The sequence below is a fragment of the Pongo abelii genome, chromosome 9 (assembly GCF_028885655.2).
Source record: "Pongo abelii isolate AG06213 chromosome 9, NHGRI_mPonAbe1-v2.0_pri, whole genome shotgun sequence".
Lineage (NCBI taxonomy): Eukaryota > Metazoa > Chordata > Mammalia > Primates > Hominidae > Pongo > Pongo abelii.
In genome coordinates this window covers 130,193,474-130,219,026 of record NC_071994.2, presented here as the reverse complement: position 1 = coordinate 130,219,026, position 25,553 = coordinate 130,193,474, and the positions used below count along the sequence as shown (strand labels likewise).

Below are 25,553 nucleotides of genomic sequence, written 5' to 3'. Positions count from 1 at the left end.
CTCTACCTAGAAGAGTCTGAAGGTTGGTAGAGTAGGATAGAGGAGGTGGTGAAAAGTCAGAGGAAGTAAAGACTAATCAGATTTTTAATTGTACTGGGTTTCTCCTAATGATTGTCCCAAGGCCCCTGTATGACCCTGTGACTCACTGAAGTTGCCCAGAGTGACCTTGGGAAAGAAGACACACCTCTGAGAGACATAAGATGGTAACTTGGCAGGAAGATTTATTACGTTCATGGTGATAAGATTTGCCATAATATCAGTTTCGTATAAAGTAGAAATGCTGACTTCTCCATCAGTTCTTGATGCCCCATGTTTAAGAGAACCAATTATTCGTCATCAATGGGGGAGGACAGAGAATCCAGAAAGAAAAACTAATTAAGCGCTTGAAGGTGGAGCAACCCATTGGACCTGATGGAGATAGATGATGTTGCTGCCCACCTCGGAAGGGAGAGATTACTTCTGGTGAAGAGACAGCAGTTTGCAATTAACATCTACAAATTTCTCTGAACTGGTTTTTACCACCCTCCTCTAAGTCCAATCCAACATGCACAGACCCCCCACGACAGCTTAAGTCTACTAGAAACTACCAATACTATCCATACATTGATAACAACAGGCATCACTGCGGGTCCATACTATGTGTGCCTGGCGGGGTGGGGCTCGGCTAGGAGCTTCCTTCTCACACTGAAGCCTTTTCCCTGGCAGGCACCTAGGCTGATCTTTACCCTCTACCTAGAGACTCCTGTCTCGTCCTACTTGTTCTGGGTTCCAGGCTGCTGTCCTTAGGCCTGGTGCTGACAAAAAGTGGTGTTTTAATTGTTACCCCCTCTCTGGAAAAAAGCTGATCTCACATCTCCTGTAGAGATTTTCGTAGGCACTGTGCATCTTGTAATCAGTGTGTGTTTTTTCTATTTTATTTCTATAAGATACAAAAGTGGTTGTAAACAGTGAAAAGACAATTGTGTCTAGAAACTTTCTTTATGTTACAGTTTAGAGTATGACAGTTGCAACACACAAGCAAATATTATGAGTTTGGCTAGCTAACCTGACTCCCACTAGCAATCATCCCTGCTAATTTCCTATACATAATGTTTTTAATCAGTGGAGACCTAGAGTAGCTGGTTGCCTAATCCTAGGAAGTATGTTTTATTCCTTTAAGCTTTCTTCATAGCAGGCAAGACACATGCCAGTTTAGAATGGTGGCCCTACCACTTACTACCTATGTGATCTTGAGCAATTTACTTGACCTTTCTTAGCCTTACTGTGCTCATCCATAAAATAGAGATAGTAACACTCAGCCTGCAGAGTTGTAAGAATTAGAGAAAATATGCCAGTCAAGTGCCCAGTGTCATCAGAGCCTTGATACCACTTGGAACCCAATAGGTGGCTTTTGTGGTTGTGGCTGTTATTAACTCTGTTATTAAATTCAGGAAACTGAGTGCAAGTTGCTGGCATTTTGACCTTGGTTTGATGGGTTGCAGAGTTTTTCAAAGACTTACAAGTTTTTGCATCTGTGAAGTGTGACTAATAATTCCTACTTTGCCAGGTAGGTATAGGTTTGGCAACAACAAACAGAAAACTCAACCACAATGGTATAAACAAGTAGGGATTCATTTGTTTCTCTTAACATGGCATCTAGGGAGATGCTGCCGGAGTTGGTCCAGCAGTTGACCCATGTCAGAAGCAACCTCTCTGTGACTCTTTGGGATTCTCTTGGCCCTTTCTACCCACTGCTCCCCTGGCAGTACCAACATGACTGCTGTGGGTTTTTTTGGTTTTTTGTTTTTTGAGACGGAGTCTCGCTCTGTCGCCCAGGCTGGAGTGCAGTGGTGCAATCCCTGCTCACTGCAAGGTCTGCCTCCTGAGTTCACACCACTGCCTCAGCCTCCCAAGCAGCTGGGACTACAGGCACCCGCCACCACGCCCGGCTGATTTTTTGTATTTTTAGTAGAGGTGGGGTTTCACTGTGTTAGCCAGGATGGTCTCGATCTCCTGACCTCGTGATCCACCCGCCTCGGCCTCCCAAAGTGCTGGGATTACAGGCGTGAGCCACCGTGCCCGGCCGACTGCTGTTTTTTTATGGCGTCATCCTTGTTTCAGGCACAGAGGAGGAAAAAGAGGAAGGGACCAAATATCTGTCTCGTTGTATCAGTAAGGCAAAAGCTTTCTCCAAAGCTCCTCCAGGAAATATATGCTCACATGTCCTTGACTGGAGCTGCGATAATGACGGGGCCTGTCAACCAAGAGCGCCTGCCACATCTGCTGATAGAGCTGCTATGAGAATAGATGAGCTAGTGTATGTTAAGGCACTTTGTAAGTGCTTTACAAAAGCAAGTTATTATCCTTATCCAAGCCCTTGTACAAAGGAGAGGCCAGTCAACTGGCAAGTGATAACTATATTGCTTAGGCCTTTTAACCCACACTGAGATAAATGGGAGGCATTTGGAAGGCAGTGGTTGTTTCAGTACTAGTTGACGGGTCATATCCTCTTTCTGGCCAAGCTGGAGGTTATCCTGTTTCATTCTGCCAGTGAGATGATGCTTGGATTGAACTTGGTGGCTTCAATTGTCTCTGCTTGATGTAAGTGTGAGGCTATGTCCTAGATAAATACAGCAACAGCAGGAGGTATTCCTGAAAGACACATTCACCAGTAATGGGGTTATGTTAAATTAATCATAGGTAGTGTTCTTAGTGTGTGCCCTCCCCATTCATGTACCCTCCTGACATCCTTAATAAGCATCTGCTATTCCTTAACAGCTTTATTGAGGTATAATTTACATACCATCATCACATTTACTGTTTTAACTTTGCAATTGAATGAATTTTAGTAAATTTACACAGTTGTTCAGACATCACTACAATCTAGTTTTAGAACAATTCCGTCTCTCCCAAGTGATCCCTCATGCCCATTTGCAGACCATCTGCATTCCCACCCACTGCTGTGGGCAACTACGATTCTATACTCTATTGCTAGAGATTTGTCTTTTCTGGACATTTCGTATCAATGGAATTTTACAATTTGTGGTCTTTTGTATCTGGTTGTTTTCACTTAGTATGTTTTTGAGGTGCATCTGTGTTGTAGCATGCATCAATATGCATTTGCTTTTTTTTTCTTTTTGCTGAATAGTATTTTATTGTATGGATATACCACATTTTGTATATTCTTTTACCAGTCGATGGACATTTAGATTTTTTTCCACTTTGTTGCTATTATGAATAATGCTGCCGTGAACATTTGTGTACATGTCTTTGTGTGGACATATGTTTTCATTTCTCTTGGGCAGACATCTAGGAGTGGAATTGCTGGATCATATGGTAAATTTATGTTTTTAAGAAACTACTAAACTATTTTCCAAAGTGGCTGTAACATTTAACATTTCTACCAGCAATGTATTGAGGGTTCCAGTTTATTTACATCCTTACCAACATCTGTTATTTCTGTCTTTTTTGTTATAGCCATTCTAGTGGGTATGAAGTGGTATCTCATTGTGGTTTTAATTTGTATTTCCCCAATGATTAATGATGTTAAGCAGTTTTTTATGTGTTTATTAGCTATTTGTATATCTTCTTTGGTGAAATGTCTCTTGAAGATTTTTTGCCCATTTTTGAAAACGTAGATTTAATTTTTAGAGCAGCTTTAGGCTCACAAGAGATTGAACAGAAAGTACAGAGGTCCCATATATGACGCCGCTCCTGACAAAGGCACAGCCTCCCCCAGTATTGATATCTCACACCAGCCAGAGTGGCCCATTTGTTACAACTGATGGACCTCCGTTGACACATCATTACCACCTGAAGTTTATAATTAACACTAAGATTCACTCTTAGTGCGGTACATTTTATGGGTCTGAACACACGTATAATGATGTGCATCTACCACGTAGTATCAAATAGAATAGATTCACTGCCCTAAAAACCCTCTGTGCCCTACTTTTCATCTCTTCCTCCCCACAAACCCTGGCAACCACTAATTTTTGTATTATTTCTATAATTTTGTCTTTTCCAGAATATCATCTAGTTGGAATCATATAGTATGTGTAGCCTTTTCAGATTGGCTTCTTTCACTTAGTAATAAGCATTTCAGTTTCCTCTATGTCTTTTATGACTTAATAGCTCGGTTCTTTTTAGCACCAAATAATATTCCAGTTGTCTGGATGTACCACAGGTTATTTTTCCATTCACCTACTGAAGGTCATCTTGGTTGCTTCCAAGTGTTGGCAATTGTGAATGAAAATACTATAAACATCTGTGTGCAGGTTTTTGTGTGGACCTACATTTTTAACTAATTTGGATAAATACCAAGGAGCATAACTGCTGGAACATATGGTAAGAGTATGTTTCGTTGTTTTTTTTTTTTTTTTTTAAACTGCCACACTGTCTTCTAAGTGGCTGTGCCATTTTGCCTTCCCAGCAGCAGTGAATGAGAGGGCCTGTTGCTCCACATCCTTGCCAGCATTTGCTCTTGTCCTGTGTTCTGGATTTTGGTCATTATAATAAGTGTGTAGTGGTATCTTATTGTTGTTTTAATTTGAAATTCTCTCATGACATATAATGTTGAGCATTTTTTCATATGCATATTTGACATGCTTGTATCTCTTTGATGGTGTCTTTTGCTCTTTTTTTTTTTTTTTTTAAGATGGAGTCTCACTCTATGGCCCAAGTTGGAAGCTGCAGTGCAATGGTGTCACCCTGGCTCACTGCAAGCTCCGACTCCGGTGTTCATGCCATTCCTCCAGAGTAGCTGGGACTACAGGCACCCGCCACCACATGCAGCTATTTTTTGTATTTTTAGTAGACACAGGGTTTCACTGTGTTAGCCAGGATGGCCTTGATCTCCTGACCTCGTGATCCGTCCGCCTCGGCTTCCCAAAGTGCTGAGATTACAGGCATGAGTCTCTGCGCCCGGCCGTCTTTTGCTCATTTTTAAAATCAAGTTGCCATTTTCTTATTGCTGAGTTTTAAGAGTTCTTTGTATATTTTGGATATCAGTCCTTTGTCAGATATGACTTTTGCAAACGTTTTCTTCCATTCTGATCTGTCTTTTAATACTCTTGACTTTCATCCATTTTTAATGGCATTACTTACATATGTATTTTAAGAGTTTCTTATACATTCTACAACAAGTTATTTATCAAGTATATGATTTATGGAATTTTCTCTCAGTGTGTGGCTCCTCTTTTCATTTTCTTAATTTGTCTTTTCAAATGCAGAAATTTTTAATTTTGATGAAGTTCACATTCTTCATGTTATTCTACGGATTGTGCTTTTGGTATGTATAGAAAAACCCAAAGTCACAGCGGTTTTCTACTATATTTTCTTTTAAAATTTTTGTAGTTTTAGCTTCTACATTTATGTCAATATCAATTTGGGGTTAATTTGTGCTTGTGGTATAAGGCCAGGGTCTAAATTCATATTTTTGCCTGTGAATGTCTAGTTGTTTCAGAACCATTTGTTGAAAAGACTTCCATTGAATTATCTTGGTACCTTCTTTAAAAAATCCATAAATATAAGAGCTTAATTCTGGGCTCTCAATTCTGCTTCATTGATCTATATGTCCATATGTCTATAGTTTTGTCAGCACCACACTGTGTGGATTACTGTAACTTTGTACTATGTTTTAAAACCAAGAAATTTAAATGCTCCAACTTTGTTCTTTTGCAATTTTTTTTGTCTTTTCCAGATCCTTTGCATTTCCATGTAAATCTTAGAACTTGATTGTCGATTTTAGGAGAGAAAAAAAGCCTGTTGAGATTTTAATAGAAATTGTATTTAACCTAAAGATGACTTGGGAAGAATTGTCATCTTAACATTTTTTAACCATTAAAATGGAATGTCTCTCCATTTATTTAGAACTTCTTTAATTTCTCTCCACGTTTTTGTTTTTGTTTTTTTCCTTTTTGGTGGGAATTGTACAAGTATTTCACTTCTTTTGTTAAACTCCTTTCTAGAATTTGATTATTTTAATGCTATTTATGCTATTGTAAATGGAATTGATCTCTTAATTCCATTTTTGGATGATTTCTTGTGTGTAGAAACCAAATTAATTTTTGTGTATTGATCTTGTGACCTTGCTGACCTCATTTATTAGTTCTAGTGATTTTTTTTATGTTTCTTTTTTTTTCTTTTATTATTATTATTATTATTATTATTATTATTATTATTATACTTTAGGTTTTATGATTCCTTGGGATTTTTTTGTAGATTCCTTGGGATTTTTTTACATGCGAAATAATCTACAAATAAAGACAGTTTTCCTTCTGTTTTCCTTCCAATCTAGTTGCCAAGCGTCTGATATTGAATTTGAAATTCTTTAAAACATGCAAAGAGTATAAAGGAGATTCCCCTAAGGCAGATAACGTGATGACTTGAAGGAGGAAGGGCTTACAAATTGGGACTAGAATGACAGAAGGGACCAGGGAGTCCCTCATTAGGCTGCAATGAACTTAGGCTCACTCACTTATTTTTCAAGGAGTAAGGATAAAGAAACTGCCATGAGAAAAACATGCCCAGGTTTGATGGTAGGGACTTTGATAGTGGGACAGGAGATGGAGTATTGTTGAGCTCCTTTCAGAGAAATTGAACTACACAGCATTTTTCCTTTGTCCTGTGAAGAAATGGTTTGTTCCCTTCCAATTAATTTGAATGTCTTTTTCTGTTAAGCAGGGACTGGCTGATACCCCACCCCTTCCAAATGCAGATGGAGTAACAGGGGCACAAGGTAGCCAGTTGAACAGCCAAGAAGGCCTTGTGTACATGAGCTTATCTGCAACTGCAGCAGTAATTGCAGATTCTAACTACCGTGCCTCCTTCTCTCCAACGAAGTGCCCTTTAAATAATCCCTCATTATTTAACATGCATTGGCTATTATGGCTATGTGAGCTGTTATCTATTTATGTTGACTATTAATATATTATTAGACCATATTCTGTGGGTTTTAATAACTCCATAGGAAGAGAAACGTGGCCAGGAGGTGAAATCTCAAGCAATTACAATTTTGTAGGTTGAGTTTATTTTTTTCTAACACATAGAAGCGGTTCACTTACAAGTAAATTAAATACGTAGGCCTTTTGCCCTTACTTAGGATTCTGGCCATGCGAAGAACTGGGACTCACAGCAGAAGCACAGTTCCTGGCTGGAAGAGCCTGCTGGGGGTGGCTATAGCAGGGACCATCCAAGGCAGGGACCTGCTGCTTACTGGGTTCAATGCATTGAGCCTTGCCCTTTCTGTGTGGGCCGAAAATCTTCATAAGGATACTAATGTTGATGCTCATACCTGTGTGAGGCTAAGCAGATTTATAAAATGTACTATTTGAAATCAGCCTTGAAATAGGGCCCCCCTCTTCCAGAGGAGACCCAGGAAGCCACATTGCTTCTTTCACGTGCATGTCCTTGCTTGTCGGAGACAAACAGGTGAGAGGCTGTTTGAGAATCAGGACTGGAGTGTCAGCAGAGGGTATTCTTGATGAACTCTGCTCTGGGAGGTCAGGCAGAGGCAAAGAATGCACCAGGCTTCAGCCACAAAATGGAAATGGACTCAAATCATTTTGTTGTCAGCCAGGATTTCAAAATCAATACCAAGCCTCCTTGATACATTCTTATTCTTTCTCTTCTTTTCTTGCTGTCTGCTGAGGGTGATGATTAATTTTCTTCTCCAGGTAGCTGTGGAAATAAAATCCTTATGCCTTCCTTGGTATGAGCATGCCTCATCCATCTACTCCCGTTGGGGTGAGAAGGCAACACATGTCGTGGGGCTCCCTGGGTGCTGGCAGGCCTCAGTTACTAGCATCATTTGTCACCATCTTTTCTCTTTGCCATAAGGGGATTGAATCCACCTTCCTGGCCTCATTGCTACTGTCTATAAACTGGTGGTAATCTTCCCCAGAATGCTGTAAGGAAGAATGAATATGGGTATCTGCCACTATTCCATATTTAAATTATTTAGACAACTAGGACTTGGAACCCTCATTCTTATACTTGCTACTAGAAAGTAGATTTGGACATAAAACAGCTTCATTCTCTAGGATGGCTAGCCAAGAGGGCTTACTTAAGGGAGCCTTCAGAAGAACATATTTAAGATTGTCTCAAAGTCTGGATGCCACAATGCTATGGGTTCCTGGAAGACAACAAAGTCCATCTTTATATCCTCCTTCCCTTTCATATAACCAGCAGTGAATGCTTGTGGAGTGATTGACAGGAAAGGAGGGTGGGGTAGGGAGGAAGGAAGGAAAGAAGGAATGTATGGAGGGAGGGAGGAAAGGCAGGTAATAGATTCCAGTCTATCCATTCATTCATTCATTCAATCTTGATTTCAGTACATCCTATGTGTCAGACACTGCGATAGGTTCTGGAGATAACAACAGTGTCCAAGAAACAGGCCTTTCCCTCGAAGAGCTTATTGGGGAAGCCAGCAAGACCAGCAGACAAACACAGGTAGTGCACATAAGTTCCATGCTGAGATGAGCACAGAGGCCTGTGGAAACTCACAGGTGGGGTATCCAACTGCCCAAAGCTTTCTGAGAGAAGGTGCTGTCTACACTTGTCCTGTATGAGAGTGGGAGATGGATAGGGGAATTCTGGCAGAGGGAACCGAATGTGAAAGCATGCAGAAAAATGACTGTGGCATAGCCTAGCAACTCCAGGTCATTCAGGATAGCTAGGAGGAGCGTGTACAGAGGATGCAATGGGCCTTGGGGCAAGTACAGCTCCATGTCTGCAGACCCTGAAGAGCCTGGTCAGCTGTGTGCAGGGGTAGTGACACAATCCTGGGATCACTGAGCAGGACAGTAACACAACCAGATACCTGATTTAGTAAGACCCCTCTAACTGTGCTGGATATGGAGGGGGTTGGGGGAGCAGGCAGAATGCAGGGAGACAATTGGGGAAGAAGCTGGTGGCTTGGACTGAGGTGGTAGCCGGGGGATGAAGCAATCCAGTGACCTATTTCCTATCTCAGCAGACTTTCTTAGCTGAGGGCCCAAACAGACATGGCAGGGAAGGGCAGAAGATTTAAACCAAGAAAGTGCATTTTCTTAGAGAATGAGAACCCTCCTGATGCAGAGCCCTGGAGCATTTAGGAAAGGTAAGGGCAGACTGGCAGCTACCTCCGCAGTAGGGCAGTGAGATGATGGGGATTGAGCATGGATTTGGAGACAGCCTGGAGCAGCCCAATTCCAATGCTTTGAATATAGGCACAACGGGCAAGGGTGAGCTCCAAACATCACAAAGAATGGTGGGAGAGAGGGCTTTCTTGGGAGAACACAATGAGGTTCATTCATGAACTTACCAAGTTGCTCCTGTTACCACAGTAACATGTCAAGGGTTTAGCAGATCTGGAAAGAAAAAAAATACACACACATACAACAACCCTGAGTTACAGTACTCAAAGCAAATTAGGTCACTGTTACGAGTTATTAATTTTAATGCATCAAGAAAGGTGTGCGGGGGGAGTGAAGAGTTTTTTTTTTAAGCACGCAAATGGGAATCAGCAAAAAGTACAACAATAATTATGCTGAAAGCAAAGTGAAGTGTTCCATAAAATATAAGAAATGAACAAATTACACACCCCTCCTTCCTCCTCCCTCAAGTGTACTTAGGAATCGGTGAGGTGGGGGTGGGGTGGCTCCCCCACAGCCCTCTGATGCAATTATGAGCTCTCGTTTCACCTCTTTGTGTTATGTCACATGGTGTTACTTAAGCCAAGCTGAAATTCAGCAGTGGAAAGAAAGCGCGGAGGAGCGTTTTTCTGGGCTGAGTTATGTTTAGCGTGGAATCGCTCTTAGGCAAATGTGCAGCCTGATGAATGGAAATCGGAAGCCATGAATAGATTCTCCAGGAACTTTCATACCCAAGGGGACTCCAGGCAGGCTGGATTTTTGGTTTCTAGGCCTGGGCGACTCACTGCCGCAGCCTGCTTCCTGAATGGAGCTCTGGGTCTTGCTGCTGCGAAACTGGGTCAGGGGCCTCTCTGGCTTGAGGAGGTTCTGTTTGCTTTCACGTGGTCTTATTTGGCTTTTGGTTTTTAGTGTCTTATTTTTATTTGTTTTCTGCTTCTTAGGTTTTGTTTTGATCTTTTTAGGCAAGTCAGAAAATTCTGCATTCCAGACAGCAGCATGTGTGGAACTGACCTCCTTCTTTCTGTACACAAAAGGCCTCTCCCCTTCACTCTGAGTCTCCGCCTCTCTTCCTGTCCACACCCTCAGCACCCACAAGCCTGTACCTTCCCTGCCTTCACTCCCTGTCTAGATTTCATTCGGATCATTAGCTACATTTTGGACCTGGGAGGAGGCTCTGGGACTCATCCCTACGCTGTGACCACATCTTGTCACTTGACTTCCTGGAGACTTTGACCTCTCTGTCCTCCTTAAAATTCTATTCTCCATTAGCTTGCGAGATGATTTGCTCTCTTGTGCCTTTTCTCCTCCCTCTGACCACGCTCAGTCACAGTTGGCATATGTGTCCTCTCCACTCTGTAAACCCAGCTCCCTGCCCACGTCCTTGAAAAGCTCCTAAGGGGTATGTATATCTGAATTTGACCTCTGTCTTTCTATCTCTGATTTTTCTCTCTTTTTTCTTTTACTCTCTCTTTCTGTCCATGTTAACTTATTTCATCCATTCATTCTCATAGTTTGACCAATCATGGGTTTGCTCATGGCTCCCAAGCCCATAGTTTGGCCTTAACCTTTTACCTAAGCTCAGAGAAATAAACTAGATACCACCATCTACATAGCTCATAAGTGCCACAAACTTAACTTAATTCTTCCCTCTCCTTTGTGATCTCTTCTGCCTCCAAACCAATCAACACAACAAACCAACATTAAAAAGAAAAAAAGAAAACTCTACTTCTACTCTATTCCTTATGGCCATTAAAACACATCCTCTTCCACCCAGTCATGCAGGTGAGGGTCTTTTGCATTAACTGAGACCTTGCTCTCCCCCAAGCATGGCTAATACTTCTGAAATAGCCCCAGTCCTGCCTTTTCCCTGATTTTCGCCACCACATAGGGGTCTCAGGCTTCAGCCTCCAGCTCATGACAGTGTCCGCCTGCAGGGCCTCTTTTCTCAAGTTCATTCCCTACACTAATTTCAGAGCTGTCTTTTCAAAACCAGCCCTGATCAGGTCAATCCCAGCCTCTGGACCTATGTCTGGGAATCGCAGCCCATTGCCTAAAGGATGAAATAGGAAGGATTTCAAGGCCCAAGGACATCTGGCCCCAGTCAACCTTTCCACCTCATTTCTGACCACCTCATTTCTTCCCCACCTCTGCTCTAGCCCCACATCCACCATTCCCTAAACACTGGGTGCACATCCAGATATCTGAGCTTTGTTCCTGATCTTCCCACTGGTGGGATCTATCCCATCTCTTCTCTACCTAGCAAACCCCTGCACATCCTCAAGGCCAGTGAAGCTCCTATGCAGAGTGAATTTCTCTTCTCTGGGCTCTTTTTAAAAATACATTGACTGTAGCACTTATGGCAATGACTTGTGTGATTTGAGCACATTAGATTCTGAACTCCTTGTGAGACGCCGTCTTGGAGCCTTCATCCAGCATGGAGAAGCACAGGAGCACTCAGCAAATATTGGTTTTTTATTTGTTTCCTCGTTGAAATTCTCCACTTATAAATGAAAAAGTTATAAGCTTTCATCATAAGCTATTTAAAACTGTAGATCCCCAAAGTGGCAAAGCCTAAGTGAATTGCAAGGTGGATGTGCAGGACCTCCTGCCTGGACAGCCTTGTTTGGATGGTGCTGTCTCTCCACATTCCACATCCACACCTAAGAAGAGCTACTCTTGAGATTTTGAGAATGTGGGAAAGCCCCGGGTGGATATCAAAGCACATTCCTATGCTTGGTTCTTCTGTGAATGCTGCTGAAGATTCAGGAGGAGGAGGACAGAGGGAGGAGGGGAGAAGCACTGGAAATCTTGGCTGCTTTTCTACTCTATTGTTAGATGGCTTAGTAAAAAGCCACATTTCTATAAAGTTTTCTGTAATGTCCACATTTTCTGTAAAAGTAGACCAAAGGCAGAGTGGTCAAAGGAGACCTTTCCTTTTTGTATTTATTAAAATAATGTATTCTTGTTATAATAAAGAGAGAAAGAAAAATGTAAGCCTGGTAGAAACTCATAGAAGCCTGGCAGAGCTAACTCCTAGCATTGCAAAGTTGAAATAATTATAGAATGGTGTATATATAACCGGGTAAGACACATAAGTATGAGTGTGTACACACACAAAATCATAAACTCAACAAATATTCATTGAGTAACCACTGTATACCAAGTGCATAGTGTGTTGTGTGCATGTATGTGTGTGCATGTGTGCACATGTGTATTTGTGTGCTTACTCCTCAGGTGTCGTTTGCTGCAGTTGGGAGCTTTTCATTTCAGTCATTTGGGTAACCCCATCTCAGCGGACCTTAGAACCTTCTGGACAATGAAAAGAAAGGCAGATTCTTTGATTCCAGAAGCTAATTTGGCCAGTGAGTGGAAAGCTTTACTTTAATTGATTCTACCTTTCAAGATCCAAGTAACCTATAATCTCAGCTCGATTGTCAATATTTTGCCTCCATCATGCCTTAGCCGTTAGCATGCAGATAGGGCAGGCAGAGAGCTGCTGTCATGGCTCAGGATAAAAAGGAAGAGCAGCTCGGGGTAATAATCTGCTTTTGATTTTTTTCTCTTCCTTTTCCTACACCCTCTCTCAAATCCACTAAAATGGGGGAAAAATCCATAGTGATTAGAAAAACTTCTGACCAAGACATCTTTCTCCTTTACTTTTATTTTTTCCGCGCCCTCTTTAGTATTCAGAAGCCACCCAACATCAGAGGTTTCCATGCTGCTTGGCCGTGCACTGCATCCCAACCACAGAGCAGGAGGAAAATGCTCATAGGAGATTTGCAGTTCCTTTCAGGCTCATGCCAGGTGGCTTCCGTCACACTTCCAGGCAGAGCTCTGGCAGCAAGTCACCGGGGCAGGAAGGGTGACTGTGAGAGGCTTCTGCAAAGGCAAGGGACACATGTAGAGACAGGAGCCCAGCTGAGTCACCCCTCGTAGTACCAGCTCCTCTGAGAAGCCTTCCTGCAGTCTCTCAGAGCCATGACCTACCTTGGCAGAGCCCAGGGAGGAAGGTGCATGGCTCCAAAGAGAGCTGCTCATTACCACATGATAGGGAAATATTCAAATGAGCATAACTACAGTCAGTGGCAATGTGAGGTACTGTTAGGAATGCTTAATGTTAACTTTCGTTCTCACAACCCACTGGCTAGATTCTCTTTTCCCATCTTACAGAAGAAGGAACTGAATTGCTGCACAGAGGTCACACACCAAGTAGATGGTCTATCCAGAGTTCAAACCCAGCTGTGCCAGGCCCCAAGTTTTCGTCTGCCACCCACCTGTCCTTTGTTGCCAGGCAGTGTGCACCTCCAGCGTTCTGCTTACCAATCATCTCCTCTACTCCTGGAGCGATGGGCTGAGGCCTAAAGTGATTGTGTGGGTGAGGGGCTCAAGGCAGAGGAGCGTGGTGGTTACAGTCATATAAGAACATCGTGGGAAGAGAGCCAAGTGTCTCTGCCTATGACTGAGTCACTGCAGTACATAGGATGGGGTATGTTTCTGGACAGGACACAGATGTCTCAGATCCGGGGGTGTCTGTTGACTGTTGATGTTAACCTGGCAGAAAGCCCTGTTCTCTGACTGTCACAGATAGAGGAGGAAGGAGTACCTGGGGACATGTGATGGCAGGAGAGGATGGAGAAGGCAGGTACCTGGGCTGGTAGGGAGGCTGTTGCAGTGCAGCCATGCTGCCTGGCACCTGTGGCCAGAGAGAAGTGCAGGAGCAGGGAGGGTGGCAGTAGGCAGCAGAGGCGACCACAACGTTCTCACCTTAACCCAGTCCCTGGAAGTGGCTCCGGGATGCTGGCAGTCATAGACCCAGTGGAGAATGAAGCTGGACGGCTGGTGGCCATTGACAACAGGAAGACATACTGCCAAAGAGGAGAGGGCAGGGCTGGCCAAACTCCCAGTCCCTGACATCTGCTTTTCTGCTCAGCCCTCATACTGAGCTCAGCTCGAACCTGACAGCCTCTTCCATTTAGTTCATAAATCCCCCAAGCCGGCCTCAGGCAGCCTCTGTGTCTCCAGGCCTATGTCATCATAGGACAGCCATGAAGCTTTCCTGATCACTGTCCCATCCCTTCTTCATTGCCAGGCTCCCCCCGCCACCACATGCATCCTGGAGAAGAGCAGGGCCTTCTGCCACCAGGCTGCCTCATGCGTGTGCCTGCTCTCTCATCCTGTCAGGACACATGCATGTTAGATCCCACGGCACCAACAGCCTGGGGAAGGGAAGGGAACATTTCTGTTACCAGTGGGTTGCAATGGTGTGTGGCAGGTGGAGACACAGCAGAGCAGGTGCACCAGCCAAACCCTTGCAGGGCTTTGCACAATCCTGTGACCAACACCACCCCCTCCCCCACCTTTTTATGGTGAGGAGGAAGCTGTGCAAAAGTGTGCATCTCTCTCTAGGACAAGTGTGTGAGCACCCCTTTTCCCTTTGCCCTAAGGGCATAACTCCTAGGACTGTTTTTTTTTTAATTTTTTCCCAACCTCCTCCACTGCAACACACACACACACACACACAAGCGTGTACACACACACACATACACAGTGCCACAGTCACACCAAATATTCATGCTGTTGGGGAGTGAATCATGCTAATAACAACTTTCATTCTCAACATCAGAGAGGCTAACCAGGAGGGTTGAGGTGAGGGTGTTAATGGGGCAGGGATGAGCACAAAGCAGGAATCCAGTTAATCACCTTAGCCGAGCAATGGCAGAAGCCAGGGTGAGCTCAGGAGCAGCCATATTTGCTTGGAAAGGCAGGGGTTTTAATAGAGCAAAGCTGCTCCTTTTTCTTTAACACTTCTTCCAAATCCCCCAACAGCCCTGCCTTTAAATCAAGACTACTCTTGGGCTTTCTGGGAGGGAGTCAGCAGCAGCTGAAGTGCAGTCTGTGGGTCGGGTGTGTGAAGCCAAAGATGTTCCTTGTTGCAAATGGGCAAGTACAATAATGGCACAGGATTAATGGGTGTTAGACTTCCCATATGCCTGTAAATCCTCTTTATTTTAGATCCCAATTATTTTTTCATTGAACACATATTTTTTGAGTACTTAATAAAGACCTGGTGTTATGCTAGGTGCTGGGAGACAGCTCTCTGAAGGGTGTAAGCAAGAGAATGAGACAGACCTCATTTGTGCTTTGAAAGATTACTCTCTGTGGTGTGGAGAGTGAGTGAGCTAGAAGAGAAAACTGAAGGCGGGAAAACCAGTTGCATGGATGCATTCAGGTCAGAGGTGATGGTGGCCTGAGCCAGGGAAATGGGGAAGGAACCCAGGGGACAGGATCAAGAGCTGCCTGGGCTACCAGCCGTAAGACCACTGCTTATCAAGTGTCTACAAGGCCCTATGACAAGTACTGGGAATAGAGAGATGAACAATATTTAGAAGCAAGATTTTTAAAAGTAGTTACTGGTCTTAGGGGCTAAGGGAAATGGGGAAGCCTTGGATGATGCTCTAGCCTCCAGCTTGAACAAGTGGTTGAGCCACATCAGGATCATGTGAAGAGAAGAACGTTTGGGGGGAAAGCCAATGAATTCCACTTTGGACACATTTGAGCTGGAATTACTTATGAAGCCTCTAAGTAGAGATGTCCAGTAAATATTCAGGTATGTAGGGCTGGAGCTCAGTAGAGAAACCTGTTCCATGGTTATGGAAAGGATCTGGGCAGAACTCTCAAGATACACCATCACCTAAGAAGTAGGCAGGCCAGGTGCAGTGGCTCATGCCTGTAATCCTAGCACTTTGGGAGGCCGAGGTGGGTGGATTGCCTGAGCTCAGGAGTTCGAGGCCAGCCTGGGCAACACGGTGAAACCCCATCTCTACTGAAAATACAAAAAGTAGCTGGGCGTGGTGGCACATGCCTGTAATCCCAGCTGTTCAGGAGGCTGAGGCAGGAGAATCGCTTGAACTCTGGAGGTGGAGATTGCAGTGAGCTGAGATCATACCACTGCACTCCAGCCTGGGTGACAGTGCGAGACTCTGTCTCAAAAAAAAAAAAAAAAAGAAGAAGAAGAAGAAGTAGGCAAAAGAAGAAGGTCCACAAGGCAAGCTGAGCAGAAACATCCAGAGAAGGAAGAGAAAAACCAGGAGGGCATGCTGCCATGGGAGCCAGGGCATGAATGCTTGGTGCAAAGGCGCCGACTCAAGGGATGCAAAGACTGCCTGATGGCCACAAGGACTCAGAGTCATGAGGCCCTTCACAACCTCGGCAAGAATCATCTGGGAAGAAGGTAGACCTGGACACCAGAACACTGCGGGTTGTAGGAAGAGCGGGTAAGAAATGAGTCCGGGAAATGCAAGGAACTCTTTCAAGGGACTTGGTATTGAATAAGAGAAAATAGGGCAGTTGCTGCAGAGGAAAGTGGAGTGAAGGGAGGTTGTTGTTGTTGTTGTTGCTGCTGCTGCTCCTGCTGCTTTTTGTTTGTTTTTAGGGTGGGAGAGACTTGCACATAATTTAGAGATTTTCCCTACTGAGAAGAAGGGGAGATGGTAAACTTGACAGAACAAGGTCCCTAGAAGTGGGAGGGAAAGGGGTCTGCAGCACCAGTGGAGGATGGAGGGATTCACCTTGTGTGGGAGGGAACGTTACATGCTTCTCATGTAAGGGCAGGGAAAGTGGAAGGGTGGGCACAGATCAGGCACATGATGATGAGTTTGGAGATGGACATGGAGGAAATACTTATCTGTCGGCTTCTGTTTCATTTAAGAAGCAGGAAGAGGCCTTCTACTGAGAGTAGGGGTGAGGAGATGCAGTAGTAAAGTTTATAAAGTGGAGAGGGTTTGATTCAGCCTTCATGGAGAATGGATGATCTGACCACAGAGGCACACAGGGACTGGAGGCAGCATGGAGGGGCCAGTTGAGGAGGGAGAGCATACATGACAAGTGGGTTAGGGTTAGCCAGGGCTCACTGGAGGAACAGAACCAATAGATGATAGAGATAGATAGATAGATAGATAGATAGATAGATAGATAGATAGATAGATATAGACAGATGATAGATAGGAAGACAGGAAGATAGATGGATAGATAGATAGATAGATAGATAGATAGATAGATAGATAGATAGATAGATAGATAGATAGGAAGATAGATAGATAGGAAGATAGAAAAATAGATAGATAGATAGATAGATAGATAGATAGATAGATAGATAGATAGGATGACAGAAAGATAGATAGATGATAGATAGATAATAGGAAGACAGGAAGATAGGTGGATGGATAGATAGGAAGATAGATAGATAGATAGATAGATAGATAGACGATAGATAGATAGAAGATATAGATAGATTGATAAATATAGAAAGAAAGAAAGATGACAGATAGATAATAGATAGGAAGACAGGAAGATGGATGGATAGATAGATGGATAGATAGGAAGATAGATAGAAGATAGATATAGATAGATTGATAGATATAGATAGAAAGATAGATAGACAGATGACAGATAGATAATAGATAGCTAGGAAGACAGGAAGATAGATGGATGGATAGATAGGAAGATAGATAGATAGAAGATAAATAGATAGGAAGATAGATAGAAGATAGATAGATATAGATAGATTGATATATATAGATAGATGATAGATAGATAGATAGATAGATAGATAGATAACAGATAGATAATAGATAGAAAGACAGGAAGATGGATGGATGGATAGATAGGAATATAGATAGATAGATAGATAGATGACAGATAATAGGAAGACAGGAAGATAGATGGATGGATAGATAGATGGATAGATAGCAAAATAGATAGATAGATAGATAGATAGATAGATAGATAGATAGATAGATAGGATGAGGGGATTTATCAGGGGAATTGGCTCACACAATTATGGAGGCTGAGAAGTCCCACGATAAACCGTCTGCAAGGTGGAGACCCAGCATAGCTGGCAATGTGGCTCAGTACATGCCCAAGGGCATCAGAACCAGGGAAGCCAATGGTGTAACTCTCTGAAGGCCTGAGATCTGGGGGAGCCCCTGGTGTGAGTCCCAGGGTCTATAGGTTGGAGAACCTAGAGTGCTGACATCCAAGGGCAGGAGAAGAAGGGTGCCCCACCTCCATGGGAGAGGGAGAGAGAATGTGCCTTTCCCCTGCCTTGTGGTTCTATCCAGGCCTTTAGCTGATTTGATGGTCTGTGCCCACAGAGGGTGAGAGAGATGCAAGTGCCAGTCTCTTCCTGAAACACTCACACAGACACACCCAGAAATAATGCTCTACCAGCTATCTGGGTATCGCATGATTCAGTCAAGTTGACACCTAACATTAACCATCACGGAGGCCAATCTGAGTGTTGAGGTAATTTTGTCTAGCAGCTCTCAGCATCCTGGAATCAGGCAGAGAAGGCCAATTGTAAAGTGACCTAGGCGTGGGGTTTTCTAGGAAGGTACGATGTTGGGACGAGGATGTAACTACAAGGTTGAAGTGATGGACCATGGAGTCTGAGCTGGTTGGGGAAAAAAGTGATCGCACAAGGGTCTGTAAGATGGGGAGAAAGTAGAGAGACCAAAGAGGAAGTTTAAAATGAGATCAAAGAACATATCTGTCTTAAAACATATCCTGAGAAATAGCCAAGTAAGATCAGGAAAAATAGGATGCTATGGGCAGAAAATCAAATGTCTGAATTTATCCTTTAGGCAAACAGAGCACTGACACCGCCTAGCAAGAAAAAGTGAGCAGCAGTAGTATCTCTTCACATGAAGATTTCTTTAACTGGAACCCCAAATCCAGATCAAATAGACTAAATTCCACAGTGCAGTGAGGATCTTCACATTGAGGGAGATTTAACTCCACCTTTCATTCATTGGTTCAATGATTTGATAGCATGATTGTGTTGCTGAGCATTTATCTTCGTCTAATCAATAGATCTCTTGGGATCTACAGATGCATCTTATGGTGATATAAACAAAAGAGGCATTTATAGATAGAGTCAGCCATGGGAGAGCATATCAGATTGTGCAAGGGCAATAAGACATGGCAGTGAGGAGCATGAGTTTTGGGGGCAGATTCTTAACCAAGCCACTCCCTGTCTGTTTGACTTTAGGAAAATTACTTCATCTTTGAAAGCTTTCATCTATACAATAAGAAGAATGACAAGTGACAAGTACTTCGTGGGGTTGATATGAAGATTACATGATATAGTTAAATGATATAATTAAATGCTATCATTATAAACACATTTAGCATCATATCAGGTATGTAGTCATTGTTCAATAAATGACACACAATTAGTAGTAGCATTGTTACTGCTTAGTAGTATCCTACTATTGTTTAGTAACAATATTGTTACTCTCAATACTGTAGTAGTGCAGTTACATTATTGTTACTGGAATATTCTGTATTACCCCAGGCCTGCTCCAGCAAATCCTGTCTGTCCTCTTCGGAACTCTTAACCTCTAAAACTTCTTTGCATGTAATCTGAAAGTCATGCACACCTATTTAGCCATATGCTTATTATGCACATATCAGGGAAAGGGTTTCTCTCCCAGACCACAAAGACCTCAACTGTGTGAGTTCAAGAGCTTCTGCACAACTGGCGTCAGTAAAGTTAAGCATGTCCTTGGCCACTGCAGCTTAAGCAACCAGAATAGCCCAACCCCAGCTCTGTTATCTACTCCAGCCAGAGAATCAGGCTTGCCTCTGATGTGTTGCAGGCCTTGGGTGGTGAATGGACATCAAGGACCTGGTTATCAATTATTCTAATTGTTATTCCTCACCACAGCCAGAACTACCAAGGTTTAAAGTAGTTTCCATCCTCCAGATCCGTAAACTTGCCCTTGGCTTATTGAGCCAACCATGCTAGTTTAACAGAAGTGATTTTAATTACTCAACTGGAACTACAGAAAGGAGGAAGTGAGGAGAGTATGTGGCTGTGATCAGTGTTTAACCAAAGGGCCCAGCATGCTCCTGTCTTAGGGGCAAAGACATTAGTGATGGCTGCACCTACCACAGCGCTCAATCTCATCCCCAACATGGGAGCATCCACACTGAGAAGTCAGGCTTATCGAAACCCACAAAAGCACTAGGCCTCAATTCTACAAATTATACAGTATTTATCACTTGGAAGGTATGAAAACCTAAGTTGATGTTATAAAATCGTATTTCCTTGGGTCTGTAGCAATACATCATATTATATATAATATAGTATTCATACACATAATAATACATATATACATATCATATATAATACAAATAATAATATAATATGATGTAACAATACATATCTTATAACATATGATGTTATAAAATCATATTTCCTTGGGTCTATGCAATATTGTTACATTGTTAAAATACAGGTAACAATACATTCCCCATCTGGTGTCATAAGAATGTCTTGGCAGCTAGCTCCCCATTCTTTATAATATGCAGACATCGGGAAGGCCTTGCACGCCCTACAATTGATTAGCCACGGCTGCTTGGCATCCAATGCAGGAAAAGATTTTGAAAAGGGGCACTACCCTTGATTAGTAATGTCTGCCATGTCACAGAGATGAAGAATGGAATAGCCTTTCTACGTATTTGCAATCCCTTTCTTAGATTATAAACTCCTAGGAGGCAGAGAATGTATCATTTTAGTTCTCTGTGTAAATGTACCTAACCTATGTCACGAGTGGATGATGGTGAAGAATGTTTATGCAAAAACATAATAATTCAGCCAGTTAATTAAAATCCGGTAACTGCCCTCTACTACAAGCTTGCTTATCACCCTGTCAGAGGAACAAGCAGCTTAGTTTACAAAGACTTCACTCCTTACGCTAAAACTACCTGGATGGTCTAAAGCACTGTTGTAAATATTCGGCACCAAATTGCCAAAATAAATGCAGAGGGAGGTACCATGGTGTGGCAAAGTCTTCTCTTCTACTATTAAATCATGTTTATTTGCTTACTTGCAATTCACTGGATCTGCCCAGCATCTGGGGATGTTGCTGAGGCCCAACCGGACACGCACATGGGAGGGAAGCAGCATGATGAGCAAGTAGACAATGAACATTTCTTTTACCTCAGTAACATCCATCTCCCTCAAGTCGTGTGTCCTTCAACTGCCATACCGTGAGTCTCTGTCTTCCCTCTGAGAGGCGTGCATATCATTAAGGGCCAATCTCGTATTTCTGAGAATGCACAAAACCAGTTTCCCAGGCAGCAACAAACATGCAAGAGATCAGTGCGGAGTCTTATGGAAACCCAGCTTGGAGAGATGAGTCAAAGCATCTAAATTCTGCTCCGTCACTGTAAGATGTGTCATCACACACCAAGTGAAATCGAGTTCAACAATTACCAGAGCGTGCAACTGGGGTGGAGGAGGGAGAAGAAATGCCACTGTTTTTACCATCCCATTCTCCAGAAATGCCACCTCAATTCTGAAGTCCATGCCTAGGGTTAGACAATGAGTGGAGTGGCAGAAAAGTATTGGTTGCCAATGGAAATAGTGGCAACCACCTCACTATTGGTTTCTAGTGTGAGTGGTTTCTAGTATATGGTTTCTAGTATGTGGTGTACGTATATGGTTTCTAGTATGAGTGGAAGCAACTCATACTAGAAACCAGATTGCACCAGGTGATCATTACTCACTCCCCACACAGCCTACAACTGAGCAGTGCTCTAAGGGGAGGCAGGATAGGTGTGGAGGTGCTAAGTGGTTTGGAAAGATTTTTGTTGTTTGCACGTTTTTCCTTGTTTTTTTTTTTAATTTTTTTATTGCGGTAAAATATATACAACATGAAATTTGAGATTTTAACCACTTTTAAGTGTATGGTTTAGTGGCATTAACTATATTGACAATGTTGTGCAACCATCACCACTATTTATTTCCAGAACTTTTTCATTACTCTAAACAGAAATTCTGTACCCATTAAGCAATAACTCCCACTTCCTTCCCTCTCAGCCCTGATAACCTCTAATCTATTTTTTATTTTGATGAATTTGCCTATTCTGAATACTTCATATAAGTGGAATCGTACAATATCTGTCCTTTTGTGTCTGGTTGATTTGATTTAGCATAATATTTTCAAGGTGAATCTTTATCATACTGTGTATCAGAATGTTATTCCTTTTTATGGCTGAATGATATTCCATTGTGTGACTATATCATATTTTGTGTTTTCATTCATCTGTCAGACACGTGGGTGACTTCTACTTTTTGGTTATTATGAATACTGCTGCAATGAACATTGGTGTACAAGTTAAAAGAATTTTACATGTACAGGGTGACCAACTGTCCCCGCAGAAACAGCTGCAGGAGAACCAAACTGGGGGACATCCTGCCCCCTTTTGATTGTGCCTTACAGCTGAAGAATCAGGCATGAAGAGAGTCTGAGACACTGAACTAGGCACATCACCCTTCTAACCCCTTTCTTTCTGCAGGTGTGTATATGAGAAGGTTGGACCACGTAACTAATGCTTTATCCAGCTCCAAAATCTCTTTTCCAAACCTAAATTCATACTCAGAAAGACTCCAGCTAACATTCATTCTAAGTTAGAATATCCCCAGGTTGGAACTTCCTGTCCCATGTCTACATTAGTAGGTTTTTTGTTTGTTTACTTTTTAATGGATAGCAAAGGCTTCTGCAGTTAAATCACACAGCCTGGCTTTCTGTACTGATCAGTTGAGTTTGATACTCTAAACATAGTCTCGGAGGATGTTAAGAAGTGTCTTTCTCTTTCTCTCATATTCCTTCATTTTGCAGTTCATAAACTATGGCCTTTCTGAGTTGTCCTCACAGTGTGGTCCCAGGGCCAGCAGTACTGACATCACCTGGGTACATGTTAAAAATGCGGATTCTGGCGGCCCACCCTTGGCCTACAGAAGTGACACTTTGAGGGTGGGTCTCAGCAATTTGTGTTTTAATAAATCCTTTGGGTGACTCTGATGTATGCCTAACTCAACCTTCAGAAGCACTGGTCTATATGAAAACAGCACATTCTGAGACTCAGGTGATCTGAAACCTACTCCAGTTTTACCACTGACCAGCCATAAGATCTTAAGTTATTCCATATCTGGGCTCATCTGCTTTATAAATAATCTAAGGATCACTCTACCTTTGCTACTCATTCAGGATATCATTAGAACGCTATTAATCACTAGGTGTGGAAGCACTGTGAAATGTTGTATATGTTTTACATATGATTAGAATTTTATTCACTCATTCATTCAACAAATATTATGCACCATCTACTATGTGCTGGAGACTGTTCTATGTCTGGGGGAAGTTGCACGAAGAGAGCAGATGAGGCCCTGCTGTCATGAAGCCTATATCCAGACTGGAACCTTTGTGAAGAATTTTTTTTACATTTGCAAATGGTTATGTGACCCATTTCAAGACTAGGTTCAGATCTGTTAAGAGAATAAGAGAATGTGAGATGCTATTACCTAAAGGTAAGATCACTTTATGTCAGAAATAACAAAGAATGGGTTGACTACAATGTGACTAAAACAGTTATCAGCTACCAGGAGAGAACTTACAAAGAGATTTTAAAAATACAAAGCTGAGCCTTGGCCTGATGAGGGCAGGAGAGTTAGATGAGTGGTACTTTAGTGCGCATTCAGCTTCCAACACTACAGTTCCACCCTCTTCATGTGAGTCAACGATACTGTCTCGCTTGGACAAAACTGGATTCTACAGAGAGGCAAAGGAAGCCTATGATGCCTGAATTCATCTCTCAAATCACAGTTGGCCACATCTCTCCTGTCTGAGATCTGGGCCCGATGAGGATACACAAATCTTCATCAGCTTGATGGATCTCAGGACGAATGTTTAGAATTGGGGATTTAATCCTTAGCCACCATTATTTACAAGCAGCGAGCTTTAAAAAAAAATACAGAGCTGAAATTCAATTTCCAAATTTTAATGAAAAGAAATGAAAAATATGCTGGGGGCGGGGGAAGAATGGCTCAGGAGAGTTATTGGACTTCAAAAACCCTCAAAAATCTTTTAATGATTTAAGTGTAAAGGAATCAGAAACATACTGATGAAATTCCCCTTGATATCCACATGGTGCTTACAGATTCTGGAGGGAAGATGCCAGCAATGAAATCTGCTGTTTTTTATCAAACCCAAACCATTTGAGATGCCTGGTGAACTCCAATATGGTGTAATCATGTCTTTTTTCATAACAATCTCTTCTCCCCAAAGGCAGAAGGGGAAGGAAAGGCCTAATTAAAGAGCATTGGTTTTTAAGGTCAGAGTCTTAGGGGGGTGTCCACTTGACATCATCTGCCAAGTTGTTTGTGGTGTTTACACTGACCCACAGATGTGCTGTGAATATACAAAATTAAAATGTTAATTGTCTAATCTTGTGCTACTTTTCAACGTATATTTGGCAAGACTTGTTGCATGTTAAGTTCGAAAACAGTAAATTTCCAAGCTGTCATAATATTGAGGTCTCGTGTATTACTTGCTCTGCATAATTAATTGTAAAGTGATAATTTGTACACTAAGATATTTTCATTCAAACATGAAAGTGAAAGTCTCAGCATCTTTGCCTCCGGCAGACAGAAGAAAAAGTGGCGTGTGCTACCCAGGCACTCTCAATGCCCCTCCTTTCATGAGATCAGCTGACAAGGTAAGCTGCAAATCTTCAGCTCAGACTGTCGCACCTGTCTGCTGTTAATTCTATCCAATGTCATCTAGCACTCACCCATTCTCTCATTCTTGTAGGTCATCCCAGCTAGTATACTCCTTTCCTCTGAATTCTAGTGTCCTCACAATCTGTGTGGGCAAGGTATTCCAGAATTCTGCACTCTCTATAATTCTTTCTGGTGCTTGCTGTGTTTATAAATTCTCTGAGAATGGAAACCATGTCTCATCATTCTTTATCTTCCAAATCACTCTATAGAGTCCTAGAAATAGAGTATTGCTTTGTATATACTTCTATGTTAGAATCCCAGTAACCTAGTCCAGGAAATGTTTCTCCCTCTTTCGTGTCACAAGTGGGCTGTGGGTCAGCTGTGGCCCTACTCCACGTGCCCTTTCCTTTTAGGGCCCTGGCCACAGGTATAGCACCTATCTGAGACATTCCTTCCTCATGACAGAGGGCAGGAATTGGCCAAGCCAAATCAGATACTTGCATTCAAAGCACCTGCTCACATGTGGCATCACATTCGCTCATATTCCATTGGCCAAAGCAAGTCACAAAGCCAAGCAAGAGTCGATGCTGACCTGGCAAATAGTTGGGAACAAAATATAGTCTACCGTAATGCTGCTGACTTGTTGTCCTCGAGGTGGAGAGGGTGACCTATTGTTCATGAGTATGGACGGATGTGCTGCCTAGCAATGAGCTTCCTCTGAAGCACACTGCTGAGGTGTCAGCCACACAGACCCCTCCTCTGCTGTGTGGTCCCCAGACTCCACCTGCACTCTACTCTGCCAGGCCACTTCAAAGCGTCTTCACTCAGCTCTTACATGGTAGTCTCTTTCCAAGCAGACTTGAGAGGACGCA

General features: G+C 42.7%; 1 protein-coding gene and 1 long non-coding RNA gene across 7 annotated transcripts in view; one reads left to right on the top strand and one right to left on the bottom strand.

The window, feature by feature from the left end:
- The window catches only part of KIRREL3 (kirre like nephrin family adhesion molecule 3), a 594,169-nt gene that overhangs the window by 63,961 nt on the left and 504,655 nt on the right, over positions 1–25,553 (top strand). The window lies entirely within an intron of this gene.
- On the bottom strand, positions 12,757–24,848 carry LOC134762110 (uncharacterized). The gene is made up of 3 exons (XR_010141766.1): positions 24,753–24,848; positions 13,878–13,978; positions 12,757–12,992 (listed from the first exon to the last, which is right to left on the bottom strand). It is a non-coding gene; the product is annotated as an uncharacterized LOC134762110 (long non-coding RNA).